This window comes from Balaenoptera physalus (genome assembly GCF_965194825.1).
Source record: "Balaenoptera physalus genome assembly, chromosome: 18".
In the NCBI taxonomy this organism is placed as follows: Eukaryota; Metazoa; Chordata; class Mammalia; order Artiodactyla; family Balaenopteridae; genus Balaenoptera; species Balaenoptera physalus.
The window spans coordinates 26,192,672-26,208,694 of NC_138899.1; the positions used below are offsets into that span (position 1 = coordinate 26,192,672).

Sequence of the window (16,023 nt, forward strand, 5' to 3'; positions counted from 1 at the left end):
GTGAGGCAATAAATTTCTGTAGTTTTAAACTATCCAGTTTGTGGTACTTGGTTACGGCAGGCCTAGGAAACCGATACCAGATTTACAGAACATCCTAGATCTGAATTGATGGATGAGACAAATAGGAGATCTGAATTGAGGGGGAAGTTTTTCCAGACCTTGCCCAGCTGTAATAAAATCCCACTACATTATCAGTTCTTACGTTTATACTCCCTCCATGGGAACTGCAGGGAAAGAGCTAGGAGGGGAATTACTCGGGAGGAGAAGGGAATATGGCGAGCCCTGTACGAGTCAGGATTCTCCAAAGAAACAAACCAACAGAATGAAAGAAAAAAAAAATATATATATATATACACACACACACATATAAGTATATCATATGTATTTACTGTATCATATATGCATGTTACTAACACAATAAGGTATAATAAAGTGATTAGTGAAAGGGTGGGTGGTAGAATCTTGGTTATATCACTCACCAGCTTTGAGATCTCAGGTGAGTGAGTTACTCTCCTGCAACCTCAGTTTCCTGGAGCATATGATAATTCCTGTACTCCCAACTCAGAGTGTTGTTGTGAGAATTAAATAAGATGAGGTACGTAGTGCTACCTTGTGAGTTCTAAGCACGATGCAAGTTATGAGCTCATTGAACCTACAAGGTCTCAAAGTCGTCTGCAGCCAAGCATTACTTGGAGGGCTGCTGAAGAAAACAAGACGGTGACAACATGGTCTCTGACCTCTAGGGATTCAGAAATGTAAATGAAGAAATAAGTGTGTTGATTTAGGAGCTTCCGATAGTTCAGTGTGTGTAGAACTCAACGTGTACCTGGAAGTGTGGTAAAAAGTTAAATTATAATTATAGTTAGGGTCCAATTTGAGAAGAATCTTACACATCCTGAGTGGGAGTTTGGAGTTTCATACTAAAGGGAGCTATTGAAGGATTTGCAACATGGAACTGACACGATCAGTTTTATGTTTTCAGACACTCCCTTTGGCAGCAAGATAAGATATGACCCTGCAGAAGACTTCAAGCTCAATGGATTAGGGAATGTTAACTCATGCCTCTAACATATTGTTGATTCTGGACATATATCTAATATAAACAAAAATAGTAATAAAACTATTGAGCCAAAGTTTCAAAACCTATGGTAGTAGCTTAATATCCTATCTTCACACTTGTCTTCACATCTGTGCGTTTCTTTTGATGCCCTTTACAAGCAACTGTTCTTATCTCTAGTCAACAAGTAAAGAAACTAAAGCACAAAGAGTTAACGACCTAATATGAGATAGCTGCTAGCCCTTTTCAGAGGCAGAAATAAAATACAGTATAATTCCTTTCCAATAATCAGTGCTGTCTCAAAAGCCAGGTAACAGCAGAATACCTGCTCTGCCTGTAGACAAGTACAAAATTCTTGCCGGCATCTGGCTTTGGTTGTCTGATGTGGCATGCTACCGCCTGGTCCTGCTTCACCCCTGACCCAAGAAAGAGAAAGAAATGTATCTGAACAGATCTCTGAACTTTGCTTTGGCCTCAGGGACCTACCGCAACTTCATGTGTATCTCTTCTGTGGGAAAGAAGCATATCTAAGTACTGGTATAAATGGTCACAGAGGCTAGTTGAGTCTGATTCTTGCTAATGCAAGACTTTCTGTCCTTGTAGCTCTTGAAAGTATGTTGCCATAGCTTTGCAGTGTTGAGAGGGAGAAGTTGAGGTGCTTACATGCGACGTACATAGTAAATGCTCAGTAATAATAGGCTATGTTCTAATCATTAGTCCTATCCTAGCTATGCCTTAAGAGAAATACGTGCATAAACAATTAAAAAACAAAGGCTGTAGTCTTCAAGTGAAAATGAAAGAGATGGAAGAAGACATGAAAGACTTTTTCAAAGACAGAGAACATGATACTTCACAAAGTATAAGTATATATTATATAGAATCTGATTGAGAAGTAATAAAGATCATTTTGTTTCCCTAAGACCAGTAATACCAAAAACATGGAAAGAATTATAGTCCATTTGTTACCTTGGATGACTCTCAAAGGAGAATATGTAAATGAACAGGAATTAAGCTTATTTATGTCTTACCCAGAAAATTAATTAGGCATAAAAACACACCATTCCCATCCTTTGCAGTATCAGAATACTCCACAATATGCACACTGCTGTTTGAATTTATATTCTTTTAAAAAAAAAAGCAATTTGGCATAGTGCTAAGACTGAAAATGAAAGGACTTGATAACATTTGACTTAACTCTAGTACTCATTTACTAAGAAATCTTAGATAACTGTTTAATCTTCCTAAATATCACTTTTCATCATCTTCTTTCCACAAAATTTTTTACAACTGGCAAGCCGTTACGCAGAGTTTAGTCTGATGATTTACTATCAGGTATTATTCTCTGCCTATTTGCTCTGCATAAAACTTGACCCTTCAACGAGATTGCAAATTTTTATGTTTCTTAAAGTAGTTAGCATAGCACTAAACACATGGATGACTGACTTAAGAAATCTGCTTTTATCTTGCTTTTTATTGTTTCATTTGTTAGTTGATAATCCAGTATGCAACAATAACTCTTCTGGTTAGATTTATGAGGGTAGTACTTCGAAAATACAACCAAACTCTTTGCATAAGTTGAAGGAGTCACCCTCTGTGTTTTAAGACTTCAATGCTATATACGAACTGCTCTTTTTAAAACATAATATTAACTACTTGGATTATTGACTGCATTGTATGCATATATTATTACAAAATGAAGATATAAAAAGTTAAATGCTTCCTATGTTTAATTTCTACAATTCCAAGGAAAATTTCCTCTAAAGAATGATACTTTTCCTGTAACTAGTTATAGCATGTCACAAATTATAATGAAGTAATAAAACAGAAGGGATAACCGTATATTTATACTCTACAGGCACTGTGAGAAATATATTAAATACAAATTCCTAATTTCAGGGTGAAAATGTCTTTTTAGTGCACTCTACCACGGGAGACGTGTTCTGCTTAAACTCCTTAACAAGGAGTTGATCAAGAGGCCTCTGGGCTTTCCATGCCATTTCACTGGAGACATTGGATGTATCTTAAATGAGAAATAAAATGGCAGATGGAACACAAAATTTGGAAACAAGGTTCGGATACTCTGCACCTGATTTTCAGAAATGTTGTAAAATATACAAATTTATACTATAAAAAAGAACAGAGCCTAAAAAGCACATGATATATGACAAGATAGTTTGAAAGCTCTTCCTGATGAGGTATTATTTTGGCTGGATTATAGGATAGATGATAGCAATCTTTTAAATTTATGGGAACAATATGTTGTCATTTGTACACTCTGTTATTTTCTTCCCAATCCAATGAATGAAACTGAGCCTGCTGTATTAGAAGGAAGAAATGTAGCATCCATTCTAAGTGTGGATATAGTCATTTTGGCTGTGTAGTGGCTCTAAAAGGCACAATGAAAAATAGCAAGCAGCTATGGAGATTCTGCATAAGCCCAACTACCTTGAAGGATGTAAAAAAAAAGAGGAGAGAAAGCTACCCTTTTTTCTTCATGCAGGCACACTTAATTTACATTTTACAGGGATGTATTTTGTAAATACAATCTAAATAATGAAGTTGAATAATAAAAATTATGCTTTTCAATAAATATCACTAAAATAGATTTTTAGGAAATTGTTGTATTTAATAAATCAATAAAAATGTATAAAATAGATTCACTTCAAATTAAAAACAGTAAATTATCTTCTTTTATAATCTTAATTTAATTTCAAAGCCTAGAAAAAGAATTTAAATGTAAACATGTAGTTCATGATCAATACATGAGGAATATAAAATTCTGAAGCATAATAAAAAGTGCACAGTAGATTTATATGTTCATTATTGTGATTTATGGACAGTTTATTATCTTCTTTATACTAACCTCAAAAGAAAACAGTGTCTTTAAGAAACATCAACTTTTTATATTAAATCAGAACAATAAACAACTCAGGGAGATAAAGATAACTTCATTAATGACGATAGGAAGCTGGCTCGGATATAAGTAATTTCCTACTCTTATCTTTTGTTTTTAGTCTCAACTTCAAAGAGTAATGAAAATCAGCTTTTCCTTCTCCTGTTCCTCTCAAAGCTCTTTGTAAATGTATACGGGAAGTTTAAGGCTTTATGTAATGTTAAGATGACATTTGGGAAAGAAATACATAACTACGTTTTTAAACAGTATTCATTTCCACTATGTCCTATCAACAGTACTAAATAATTACTGGTAAAGAAAAGAAAGCCATGACCTGAATCACTGTTCAGCAATTAAAACTAAGAGTACAGGTTTGTGATCTTCAGTTGCTGTAATCCATGCTTTAACCATAAAAATTAAGGGTACAAATACCTAGGACTCCATTTATTAACTGTTTAGTATTACATGTGAAATGATGATGGTTTCACAATGTTGAATGTGAAATGATTTGTATGTGTTTCAGGATATAACCTGGTAACCAAGTATAATAAAGTTAGCTGGTTTTATTATTAACAGAAAAATAATTTTGCTGAAATGTAGTTAATGTAGAATAAAATTGTAAAGATGAGTTCTATTAGAGGACTAAGCTTACTTTTTTCTTCTTCTTTTCCTTTCTCCTTCTTCGTCATCTCCTCTCTTCAATTTCTGAGACCCTTTCCAACTCTAAAGATCTAGGAACCATCCATGAGTTAAAAAATAGCAACCCCCATCCTTCATCCAGATTCTAGTTCAGTCCCATTTACTCTCATTATAAACTCTTCCCCGGCTCCTGGCAACCCATACCTCTTCTGCTTGCATCCTTTGCCCTAGCCTATGACACCTCACACCCAGCACGCTTGCACCCCTTTTCCTCTACTTATCAATGTCCATCTCTTCTTCAAGAGTCTTTTTAAACATCACTTCCTTCATTGTCTCCAGATTCTCCAAAGTAATATGGTAACTTCAGGAAATAAAAAGATCTATGCCTTGATATTTAAGGTATTTAAGACGTTGTTAAGGCTAGAGATGTAAGAAGGAACCATGTCAAAAACAATTTGGAGGGATAAGCCAACAAATTTGAACTTTATCATGAAAGTCATGGAGTACGTGAAGGACTTCAAGTAAGAATATGTTACATATTCTTATTTGTATTTTAGAAAAATTCCTGTAACTGAAAATAAAGGGTAGATTGGAAGTGAGGAAGATTGGAGCCAGGGGAAACATTTTCTCTTTCAATAATTACGTATGTACACAAAATAGACTACAGGTTTTTTAATGGTAGACTGCATCTTATACATAAGTATTTTATTATCAAGTGACACTGTCCAAAATTTATACTTGGAAGGATACTAAACTTTGATGGTCTATGTAAATTTGGTGACATTTTGAAGTGGAAAAGAACCAAAATATTGTGAATTTTTCACCAATTAATTCAATACCTTTCCTTCTTACACACACACACACACACACACACACACACAGAAATTGGTAAAGGTACATTTTTGTTAATCAAACTTTAAAAGGACAAATAAATGTATTAAGTGAGTATGTAACCATAATCATAACTGTTTATGGCCTGGGAGGCAACAGGTTCTGTTATAAACTTTGAATAGAGAAAATTTTGTAACATTTCTTTGGTTCCAAGATTATGGTTGGCAAGTTATTTTCCCCCAATATTCTTCATTAGTACATTTAGGTTCTCAAAGACCTTGGTCTTATTTGTTTACAAGGAACATGGCTCAATGCTTATTGCAAATAAATCTCACCTAAATTTTATGAAACAATTCATGAAAAATTCTAAGGATGAGAAAAAAATAATAAGCAAATGCCTTTTCCTAACCAAATATTAACAAAATAAAGGTCATTTAACAGGTGAAAATTCAGATTCTTTTTAACTACCAAAATTAGCATAAAGAATTAAATAAATGAGAGAAACAGAGAGTGACAAGTATTAAAAGAATAAATTGTCTTTTATCTGAAAATCAGTGGGTGATTATACCACACACTTATATATGCACACATAAACCTTACATGGCTGAGTACTTTGTGTGTATATATTGGAATTATTTCATATGTAACAATTGTGGAATCTGAGACAAATATCTAAACAAAACCAATGGCAGTTTTATATTCCAGTTTTCTATAAACTTGACCAAGTTTTTGTGGATTGGATGTAGTCTGATAAAATTCATTGGCAGTTATCAGTACCAAATGAGATGCACTGGAACCTAGAGAGATTAAGATCAGACCCAGCAGTTGGTGCATGTCCACAAAAACGCCCACAAAAGTAGAACAGAGAAAAAGAAAATTGGGCTTTTTTATTTATTTTTTTGAAGTATAGTTGATTTACAATGTTGTGTTAGTTTCTGGTGTACTGCACAGTGATTCAGTTATACATATATATATTATTTTTCATATCCTTTTCCATTATAGTTTATTACAAGATATTGAATATAGTTCCTTGTGCTATACAGTAGGGCCTTGTTGTTTATCTATTTTATATATAGTAGTTTCTATCTGCTGATCCCAAACTCCTAATTTATCCCTCCCCCCCTCCCTTTCCCCTTTGGTAACCATAAGTTTGTTTTCTATGTATGTAAGTCTGTTTCTGTTTCATAAATAAGTTCATTTGTGCCATATTTTAGGTTCCACATATAAGTGATATCATATGGTATTTGTCTTTCTCTTTCTGACTTACTTCACTTAGTGTCATGATCTCTAGGTCCATCCATGTTGCTGCAAATGGCATTATTTCATTCTCTTTTATGGCTGAATAATATTCCATTGTATATTTGTACCACATCTTCTTTATCCATTCATCAGTTGATGAACATTTAGGTTGCTTGCATGTCTTGGCTATTGTAAATAGTGCTGCTGTGAACATTGGGGGTGCATGTATCTTTTCGAATTATAGATTCCTCTGGATGTATGCCAAGGAGTGGGATTGCAGAATCATATGGCAACTCTTATTTTTAGTTTTTTAAGGAAACTCCATAATGTTTTTCATAGTGGCTGCACCAATTTACATTCCCAGTGTAGCCAGGCTCCCTTTTCTCTACACCCTCTCCAGCATTTATTATTTGTAGACTTTTTAATGATGGCCATTCTGACCAGTGTGAGGTGGTACCTCATTGTAGTTTTGATTTGCATTTCTCTCATAATTAGCTATGCTGAGCATCTTTTCATGTGCCTGTTGGCCATCTGCATGTCTTCTTCTGAGAAATGTCTACTTAGGTCTTCTGCCTCCCAAGAATTAGGCTTTTTTAATCAGGCACATTCAGGTTTAAATTCCACTTTGACCACGTAGCATTGGCTGACCTTGAGCAAGTGTCTCAGCCTTTTTTGAATTCTGTTTTCCTATTTGTAAATGAAGATAATAATATTAACCTCAAAAACTTGCTGTAGAGATAGTATGAGGGAACATATGTATTACACCTAGTGCAGAGTCTAAAGGCAGTGTAGGTGCAATAAAATGTAGCTGTCATGTAGTTGCAAACAGAATTGTCAAAAAGAAAAGAATGCCATTCACAGCACAAAATAGTTAAAATGTGATTATTTCCAGAGGGAAGGATATTAATGAAATAAGGAAGATTTAGAAAGATTAATAAGAGTGTCCTCTGTAGGTTGAATTTTAATATGCAAAATTGATGGAAAAGGGAATTTCAGACACAGAGAACATAGGAAAAAGTGTCAGAATATTTGGATGTTTTAATATGAGTAAGCGGTACTGTTTGACTGGAGTGAATTTGGGTGTAGTCATGAAGAGTCTTGAAAACCATGCCAGGATATAATTCAATTCTTGAAGAGCAATTGACATGTTTTGAACAAGTAAATATCATTACATAACATTTTTCCCTTTACCAAGATTATTTCTCCCCATTTTGATTTTTAAAGCCAATGATCCTATTAAGAATACCTAACAAGTCATTTTTCTCCTCAAATGTGTAAATTAAGAAAGTATATATATATCAACATTTATTACAAATCCTATAATATATTTTTAAATGTTTGGGAAAATTATTCTTATACCCTTAGCAATGCTATTTTAACAATTTTGTCTCAAATATTCTGATAAGGAGAGCTAGCAGTCATGGATAAAACATTTCTTAGAATGCTTTATGAAGAAATGTATTTCCTAATTTGAGGAAGTGATTTTATCAGAGCCCCCCCCCGCCCCCAAATTTGTCTGAACCCATGATGAACCATTCTTCCTCTCTACTCCTTGGAAAGGCCTTGTAGTTTCTTTTGGAGCAGACAAAATTTCCCCGCTACTGCGTAAGAAACACTGGCTGATCCCCCATCCAGTAAACATTCAACGGAAAGAAAACAGCTGGTGTATGAACGAGAAGCTTACTCACACGTTTCAAGATAACTTCAGATTAGATTCATCCTTAGATTATTCCAACCCACAATGTTTCTGGCTTGAATAAAAAAACATATTGAGTATTTCAGGAAGGAGTGTTTGTTTCTGAATGCCAGGCTCTGTGTTCAGCCTAGCAGAAAGGCCTCTTATCTCTTTGGGCTCCCACAGGCTTGTGGAATAAAAGTGAGTTGTGCATCGTTGGTTTGCCCTGGGCTCCAAAACCATATCCAGCTGCCTGTGTCATGCTCTTCATTCAACAGATGGAAAATATTGCGTTGCAGTTCAGTGCCAGGAAGGGAGGCTCATTGGGAGAGGTGAATCGGGGCCCACAGAGGCGTCCAGGCCTTGTGCATTCCAGTTAGGGGTTAACGGTCAAGGAAAGTCGGAGTTCACTGAGGCAAGACAGAGAGAAATGGCCAAGCTGCTTCTGTGATTGATGATCAGTGGAATGCAAAGGAAGAAGAGAGAGTAAGCACAAAAAGACATTTTAGTGTGGAACACAAGCATTGGTAATGACTGTTACGACTGCCTCGGATGATGATTTATAGTGTTTAGTGGTTCTGAGGCACATCCATTCACCTCGGGTTGCTAATAATATGCAAACCAAGGGAAAACGCTCAAAAATAACAGAGTTCGTCACAACCCCTAAAGCTCTTTTAAAATTTTGCTTCTTCTTTTAGTATTTTATGTCCTCTCACAATATCTAAAGTCATCCACCTAGAAACAATTGCACAGCACCTGAGTGGAATTGCAGTTCATCACAATCCCCAGAATCATCTGCCCACCTCTCACTAACTTCAAAGTTTATTGGGCTTATATCTTTCTTAAGCTACACTTTAATGTGGATGCTTTTGTATTTTCTGACTTTACTTTCCTCCCTTAGTATCGTAGGCCGTATCGGCCCTCCTCAAAACGATAATGACGAGTGCAGACCTAAAGAGACAATCTTACAGGGCCAGGTGATGGTACTCATTAAACATATTCCACTGCATCGAGGAGAAAACTACAGGCTTCACACAGGGAGAGGAAACCGTAATTTACTCAGTTCATGAAGACACGTTCCTATTCCTGAGTGGCCTTCACAGCAAGACATGCAGAGACCCGTTTTAGGGCAAAGTACAGGACAGGTAACATCAAATCCAGGTGGCTGCCCAAAATTCCTGATGACCCTGGTAACTCCCAGTAAGACATACATGTTTTCTTTTGCTAGAATCTCTTTTTTTTTTTTTTTTAAACATCTTTATTGAAGTATAATTGCTTCACAGTGGTGTGTTCACCACTTTATAACAAAGTGAATCAGCTACACATATACACACGTTCCCATATCTCCTCCCTCCCGCATCTCCCTCCCTCCCACCCTCCCCATCCCACCCCCCCAGGCGGTCACAAAGCACCGAGCTGATCTCCCTGTGCTATGCGGCTGCTTCCCACTAGCTATCTATTTTACATTTTGCTAGAATCTCTTTATCCACATTGAATGCCTTTTGTAACAAGGTAGAGAGTAGACAAATGATAAATAGATAATAGATGATTGATAGATAGATAGACAGAATATCTTTCCCTCCTAATACTGTAAGTTGCCACTTTATGTGCTTACTATGTATCAGATACTTTACATTTATGTTTACCTCTCTTGATCCCTATGTAACTCTACAAAGCAGGCTCCTTTCCTGGCTACAGGTTTTTTGATATGGACCTGAAGTCACAGTCTGAAAGTCACACAGTCACTACCTGGCAGAGCCAGTGGACCCATTCAAGCAGAGGCCCAAAGCCCATGCTCTTAACTGCTCTGCCAGGCAGCTTTCGTTGGATGAAAAGACTCAAAGAATAAATCTAAATTCAAGAACCGTACTCCCTTCTGACTTGAAGAATTCGTACTGTTGCCTCCCTGCTGTGCTCAGGAGCTCGATAGACTTACATCAAGGAGCTGTGGCACTGAGACTGAGACAGAAGAGAATGGGACCTTGAAGTTAGCTTGGTTCAGCCACGCTCTCGGGGCTTAAGTCACCCTACTCTGGGTTTACATGCCCCATGCAGTAACTACCCTCTTTAATCTTTCCCCTTTCCCCTTTGCCCTTTCCCCTTCCCCTTAACGGTCTTCTACTTTCTTTGTGGTTTATTTTTTGCTCACTTACAATAATCCAGCTCATCGCAGTCAGTGTAAACAGTTTAATCTTTAACAAAAGATATTTCAATCAAGCTCTGAAAAGTTCCTGTAGACCCATAGGAGAATACTCGTAGGACTGATCCAATGTTGTAGTCAGTAATTATTTTACTTTAAATTTGAACACAATTTAAAGTGTATTCATCTAGAATTTTTTTAAAGATCTGGATTTGTCATTGGTACACTAAGCAATTAGTATATTCCACCACGTGAACTTAAGTACTGACACCTTTTTCACAGCAACCACTAGTGACAAAATCAATGAATGCTGCCAAAGTTATGGTTGCAAAGAAGAGTCTCCATTATGTTTCTTCAAGTAATGGATGATTTTGCATCAGAACTGGCATGGATAGAAGGAAAACAGGAATCACCAGCATGGAACCAGGTCTCACAGAAACCCAAACCCGTAGAACCATAACACATGAGAAGAACAAAGTAGAGGATTAAATCAGGATTTAAGGTGTCTTCACTTCGCTGAGAAGTTTTCCTGCTGCCCAAACCAGGGATTTGCTGATGTCGACTGTTCTACCAATGGCAGGTTCTCTCCGCCTTGATCTTGTTTCTGCTTCTGTACCTGAATGTCTCACTACAGCTCAAGTGCAAATTCCTTTCCTTTTTCGGTATATCTATCTAACTCCAGGTTATTTTCATATTTTGTAAGTAGACAATATCGTTGGCTTTATGTTATAGGTAAAAAACGTAAGTATTATAAACTCATACCTTCCTGAAATAAACTAGATCTTGCTTTTCTGACAAGCAACAGGAGAGAACTGGCTTTCTTAAATGCATTTAGGATATAAATCACCTGGAAATAGGCAACTGCAGGGCAGGTTAGCACAAAGTTTTGCCCACATCTTGGCCCTTGCTTGGTGTCACTGTAATCCTTAGTTTTTCTCAACTGTTCAAAGTATGTGTTCTTTCACTGCAACCCATAAAATAGAAAAAAAGAGAAAAGGTAACTACAGAGTTAGGTATTCAAACCTCAGTGAGCAATATTTCAGAATATTACATAGGAACAACAATAATCAATATGCCTCCTTTTTGGTAGATTTTATTTTCTTGGCTTAATTTTGAAAAATAGAATTCCATGTTTGGAGAGCTGATTTGTGAAAGGCAACGAATTCCAATCTCTTTTACTCGTTCACAGGAAAATTCCTTGTTAGAAAATACTATATCGAGTCATGTGTTGGATAAAAATGATTTCCTACTTTGTCTGAGAAATATTTAACCTGAAAATCATTACTGTATTTTTAAATCAGTTTTAATATTAACTTTCAAACTTAGAAAAAGTACTCCATCCGCTTAGATGTCTGGAAGCCAGAGGTGGGTGAAGCAAGAGAGAAATTCCATGGCATGAATACAGCCAAATGTTCCATTTATTAACATTATTCCTTATACCTATTTTGGGGGCTGATGGCATCTAGATATCTGATGTCAAACTCTATTTACAACCCCTTTAGAGAATACAATTGTTAGATTGAAATGGGACAATAATTCAGTTGGTCAAAATTTGTTACCTAGATCCTATATACTGGATTTGATGATTTTTCCAAAGAAAAGAAATCAGGCTTTATAGTCTAATGGAGGAAAAGACCCAAGAAGCATTAAGGAAATAAACCATAATATGAACCACGGGGCATATTAGAGTTAAGCATCAATATGTAAACATCAATACATATTATTTATAAAAAATAATCGTATGTTTTCAGGGTGGGGCTTACCATGAGCCTGAGGTTCTCTCACAAGCAATCCTTTCGTGATTTGCTCTCAAAGGGATTCACCACACGCTCACTCAGACACACACACACACACAGACACACACACATCTTTGTGCATAACTACCATTTTCCTCTCCCTGCTCACTTATGTCTTGAATTGCTTCACTTAGAAAGAGAACTTTCCCAATACACTAAGTTTAAAATAGAAATCATTTGCGGGAGGAAATTAATAAATAAATTCGCAGTCCTGGTAGTGGTGAAGATGAAGTTAAAAGATTTTTGGAAAAATTATTTTTAATTTTAAAGAAATGTCAGTTGATTCTTTTACAGTCTGTTATAAATTATAGCAGGACTTTTCCTACAATTTTTGGTAGACTGGATGGGATCCTGAATGAGAGGAGGAAAGTGAAACTAAGCTATATACCCTGTGAGTGTATCCTTCTCTAGAATTAGTCGGATTTTCAGGAGAAAATAAGCAAAAGAACAAACCTAAATGTTTTTGCCATTGTTTGTTTTGCTCTTATAACTTCTCATACTTACACCTCTGCCCTACATAATGCTTTCTCTGTATTGTCTCTGTTATCTCTACCCCTTGGGGACACACACACACACACACACACACACACACACACAATATATGTGTACATTATATGTTTATACATATAATACATGCATATATATAATATATGTATATAATTAGGCTAAAAATAAAAATCAGTTTGAAAATCTAAAAACAGATGTCACATCTGTGTTTCCAAGAGGTTGTTAAATAGCAAAGTGAAGCACAATGTATTATTAGCATGTGTTTTTACATTGACCATATCCCTTTACTTGCCTGCTACTAATCCTTTCCTATTTCTTTTTAAGACTGAAAACCCTGTGTGTGGTATTTGCGTGTGTGCATAAATAGAAATCTTAAAGAAGTTTCACATTAGTATCCAATGCATGAATAATTATTAAAATGATTATTGAAATAATAGCTAATAACTAAAACTTAGCATCGACAATAAAGTATCCTGAGAATTAGAATTAGAACTAATTACTATCAGTTAGAAAATAATGGGAACCAAGACTATTACTTATGTTCCTCTATCTCTTGATCTAAAAAAAATCAATAGAGAAATAGCCTTAAAGAAAACTACATAATTAGAGGGAGATTAAAGGATAAAATTCTACACTAGCAAACCAATAGCAATACCCACTGCAGCGTTTTGATGTGATGCTAAGGGCTAAATGGTTTGTTCAAATCCTGTATCCCTAGGTCCCCATCTTCTTTCTGCAAATCTCTTTGTCTAGAACAACATGAATAAGTTCTGGAATTGAAAGTCTGATATTGACAATAGACTCAAAACATCTCACCTCTGCTAAAGTGAATATGAAAGATTTTGGCACTGTTTCTCTAAGACTTTTCATACTATGTGTTAAAACTAGAGTAACCTGGGATTACTGTAAATAGATATAAAATCTATGTGACAAAGGCATTGCCTTCTGGGGGAAAAAAAAGCTGACAATAACCAATATAAAATGAAGGTATTAGAGGCAGAGGTGGCTCTTACCACTTCTGATGAAAAAGAAGTTACGTGTAGAAAATCCTGGAAACAATAATTAATCTGTAAGAGTACAAGCAGACAACCATTGTTTAATTTAGGAAATGAATGACTTGAGTTTTCAGTCATAGTCTTACCAGCACAAACATAATCAGCATTACCTCGGATATCAAAGAACAGTAACAACGATCTTGATAGCAAATTTCGCAGGATTCAGGAAAATTAATAAAAATTCTTTTAAAATAGTTTTCAGATCGCCTGAGGGTCACTGTTAAAGAAAACAATGTTGTTATAACGGCATGTTGTTTAGATCAGTGGATCCTAAGTGTGATCTTTGCACCAGCAGCATCTGCATTTTTGGGGCATCTGTTAGAAATGCCAGTTCTTGGACCCCACTACTGAATAAAAAGTTCTGTGGAATCTAAAAGAAAACAAAACAAATGAACAAACAAATAGAAGCAGACTCATAGATACAGAGAACAAACAGGTGGTTGCCAGAAGGGAGGGGGATGGAGGAATGAAAAGGAGAAAAAAAGAAGGTAACTAAGTGAGGTAATGAATACACCTTACATATACACAGTTTTTGTCAATTATACCTTAATAAAGCTGAAAAAAATTTTAAATTAAAAAAAAAATTTAATTCTGGGGTAGGGCCCAGTAATCTGTGTTGTAACAATCCCTCCAAGTGATTCTGACTTACAGTAACTTAAACCATTGGTTTACATAAAGCCACCAAGAAAACTAAATTATTCTTTTCAAATTGTAAAAGAACAGCAAAAGAGGGAGAGGCATATAACAACACAAACTAACTTTGTGAGCATACTGTCACAAGAGTTCAAGTAAGAATAAAGAGATACTGTGTTAAATCATAATACTGCCTTAATTTCAGAGCATTTTACAAAATGTATAAAGCACTTTTCCACACAATACCATACATTATTGTCCTTATAACATCCATGGATTATTTGTCAAGCATATCCGTGTATCAGATCAACTTTCTAGAGATAGTGAACTATAAAAAGTGCTGAATATCAGCAAAATAATTTACACAGATTAGTGATAATATGACACTGTATCCAAGAAAAAAAATATTTGGCAAAATATGAAAGAATCCTAAAAAGGTAATGCTGCATTTCAGAGAAGGACATGTCTGAGTATAACTGCTGCTTTTTTTTACTCTTTTCTTTTTTATTTTTCTAGTCTTCATATTGGGTGACCTGCAATTACACTCAGGGATATTGTCCAGAGTACAATTTTTCAGCAACGGGAAAAAATTTTTGTAACCATATTACTAATCCTTGTGACCTGCATCCTTCATAAGGAGAATTCTGAATGAAGCTTTAATGCTTATGAATACTTTTAGCTCCATGGCCTATTTGTTATCCCTAGGAGGTGGGTATTTAATCTGTCAAACATTTGTAAAACACCAAAAGCAGTATGGCCTTTGACCTGGGTCACTAAAATTGTACCCCATTCTAGTGACTTTGTGATTTCACCCAGCAGGTCCCATACATTTGTACCGTGCCTTATGAAGCATTCAGGCAGAGTATGATCTTTGACTTCTGGCCACCTGTGTCCCATACTTTTTGTGTGAAAGAAATAAGTGACAGGCTTGGAGATTAAGTCTAGCTCTCCCTTTTTATTCAGGTGTATTGCCAGCTGAGTTGAATGACCCATGGGTGCTTTAATTTATAATGTTTTTTTTTTACTGTTATAACTTGTAGCAATGCATGTGTTACCGACAAATTATCTTCACATTCTGTGTCACAAATACATTCTATTCTTTGAAGTAGGTATATCAAGCCAATAAAAAAAACTAACACAGTGCATGCACACATACATATATATCCTTAATTACCGCATGTGTTTTCCATATTAATGTCATCATCATTGTTTTTAAACCAAGGATCTTTGACATTTTGGAATGCTTTTCATGGGTCTACAAGAAGGTTTTCTATATTACTATTCCAGAACCTATCCTGGGGATAACATTTGGAGATTCTATTGTGAGCAAGTTTCATTTTATCAGTTTTGAAAAGTTCTGAAAATCTACAACAAAAGGACCTCACTTAATAAAGCATAAAATCTAACTCTTCAGTTGCCTGTCACTTTAACTCACTCATTCAAGGGATGATTATTGATCTCTAGAATGTACCAAGAACTATTCCAGGCACTGTGGAAAATATATAGAAGGGTTTCTTCCCTTTAAGAGTCTGATAAAGGAGCTAAGACAGATGCACAA

The 16,023-nt window shown here is 35.6% G+C and overlaps 1 protein-coding gene across 3 annotated transcripts in view; it reads right to left on the reverse strand.

Annotated features, from left to right (window-relative positions):
- Positions 1–1,162: 1,162 nt before the first annotated feature.
- Positions 1,163–16,023, reverse strand: part of LOC309647466 (uncharacterized protein) — a gene marked incomplete at its 5' end in the record, with an annotated part of 312,977 nt that continues 298,116 nt past the window's right edge. Inside the window, 4 exons of one of the 3 annotated variants that reach the window (XR_014256055.1) lie at positions 1,163–7,346; positions 8,348–8,779; positions 11,322–11,438; positions 13,791–13,844. Of the gene's footprint in view, positions 8,780–11,321; positions 11,439–13,790; positions 13,845–13,942; positions 14,050–16,023 lie in introns of all 3 variants that reach the window. The other 2 variants (XR_014256057.1, XR_014256056.1) reach the window with 2 other exon arrangements.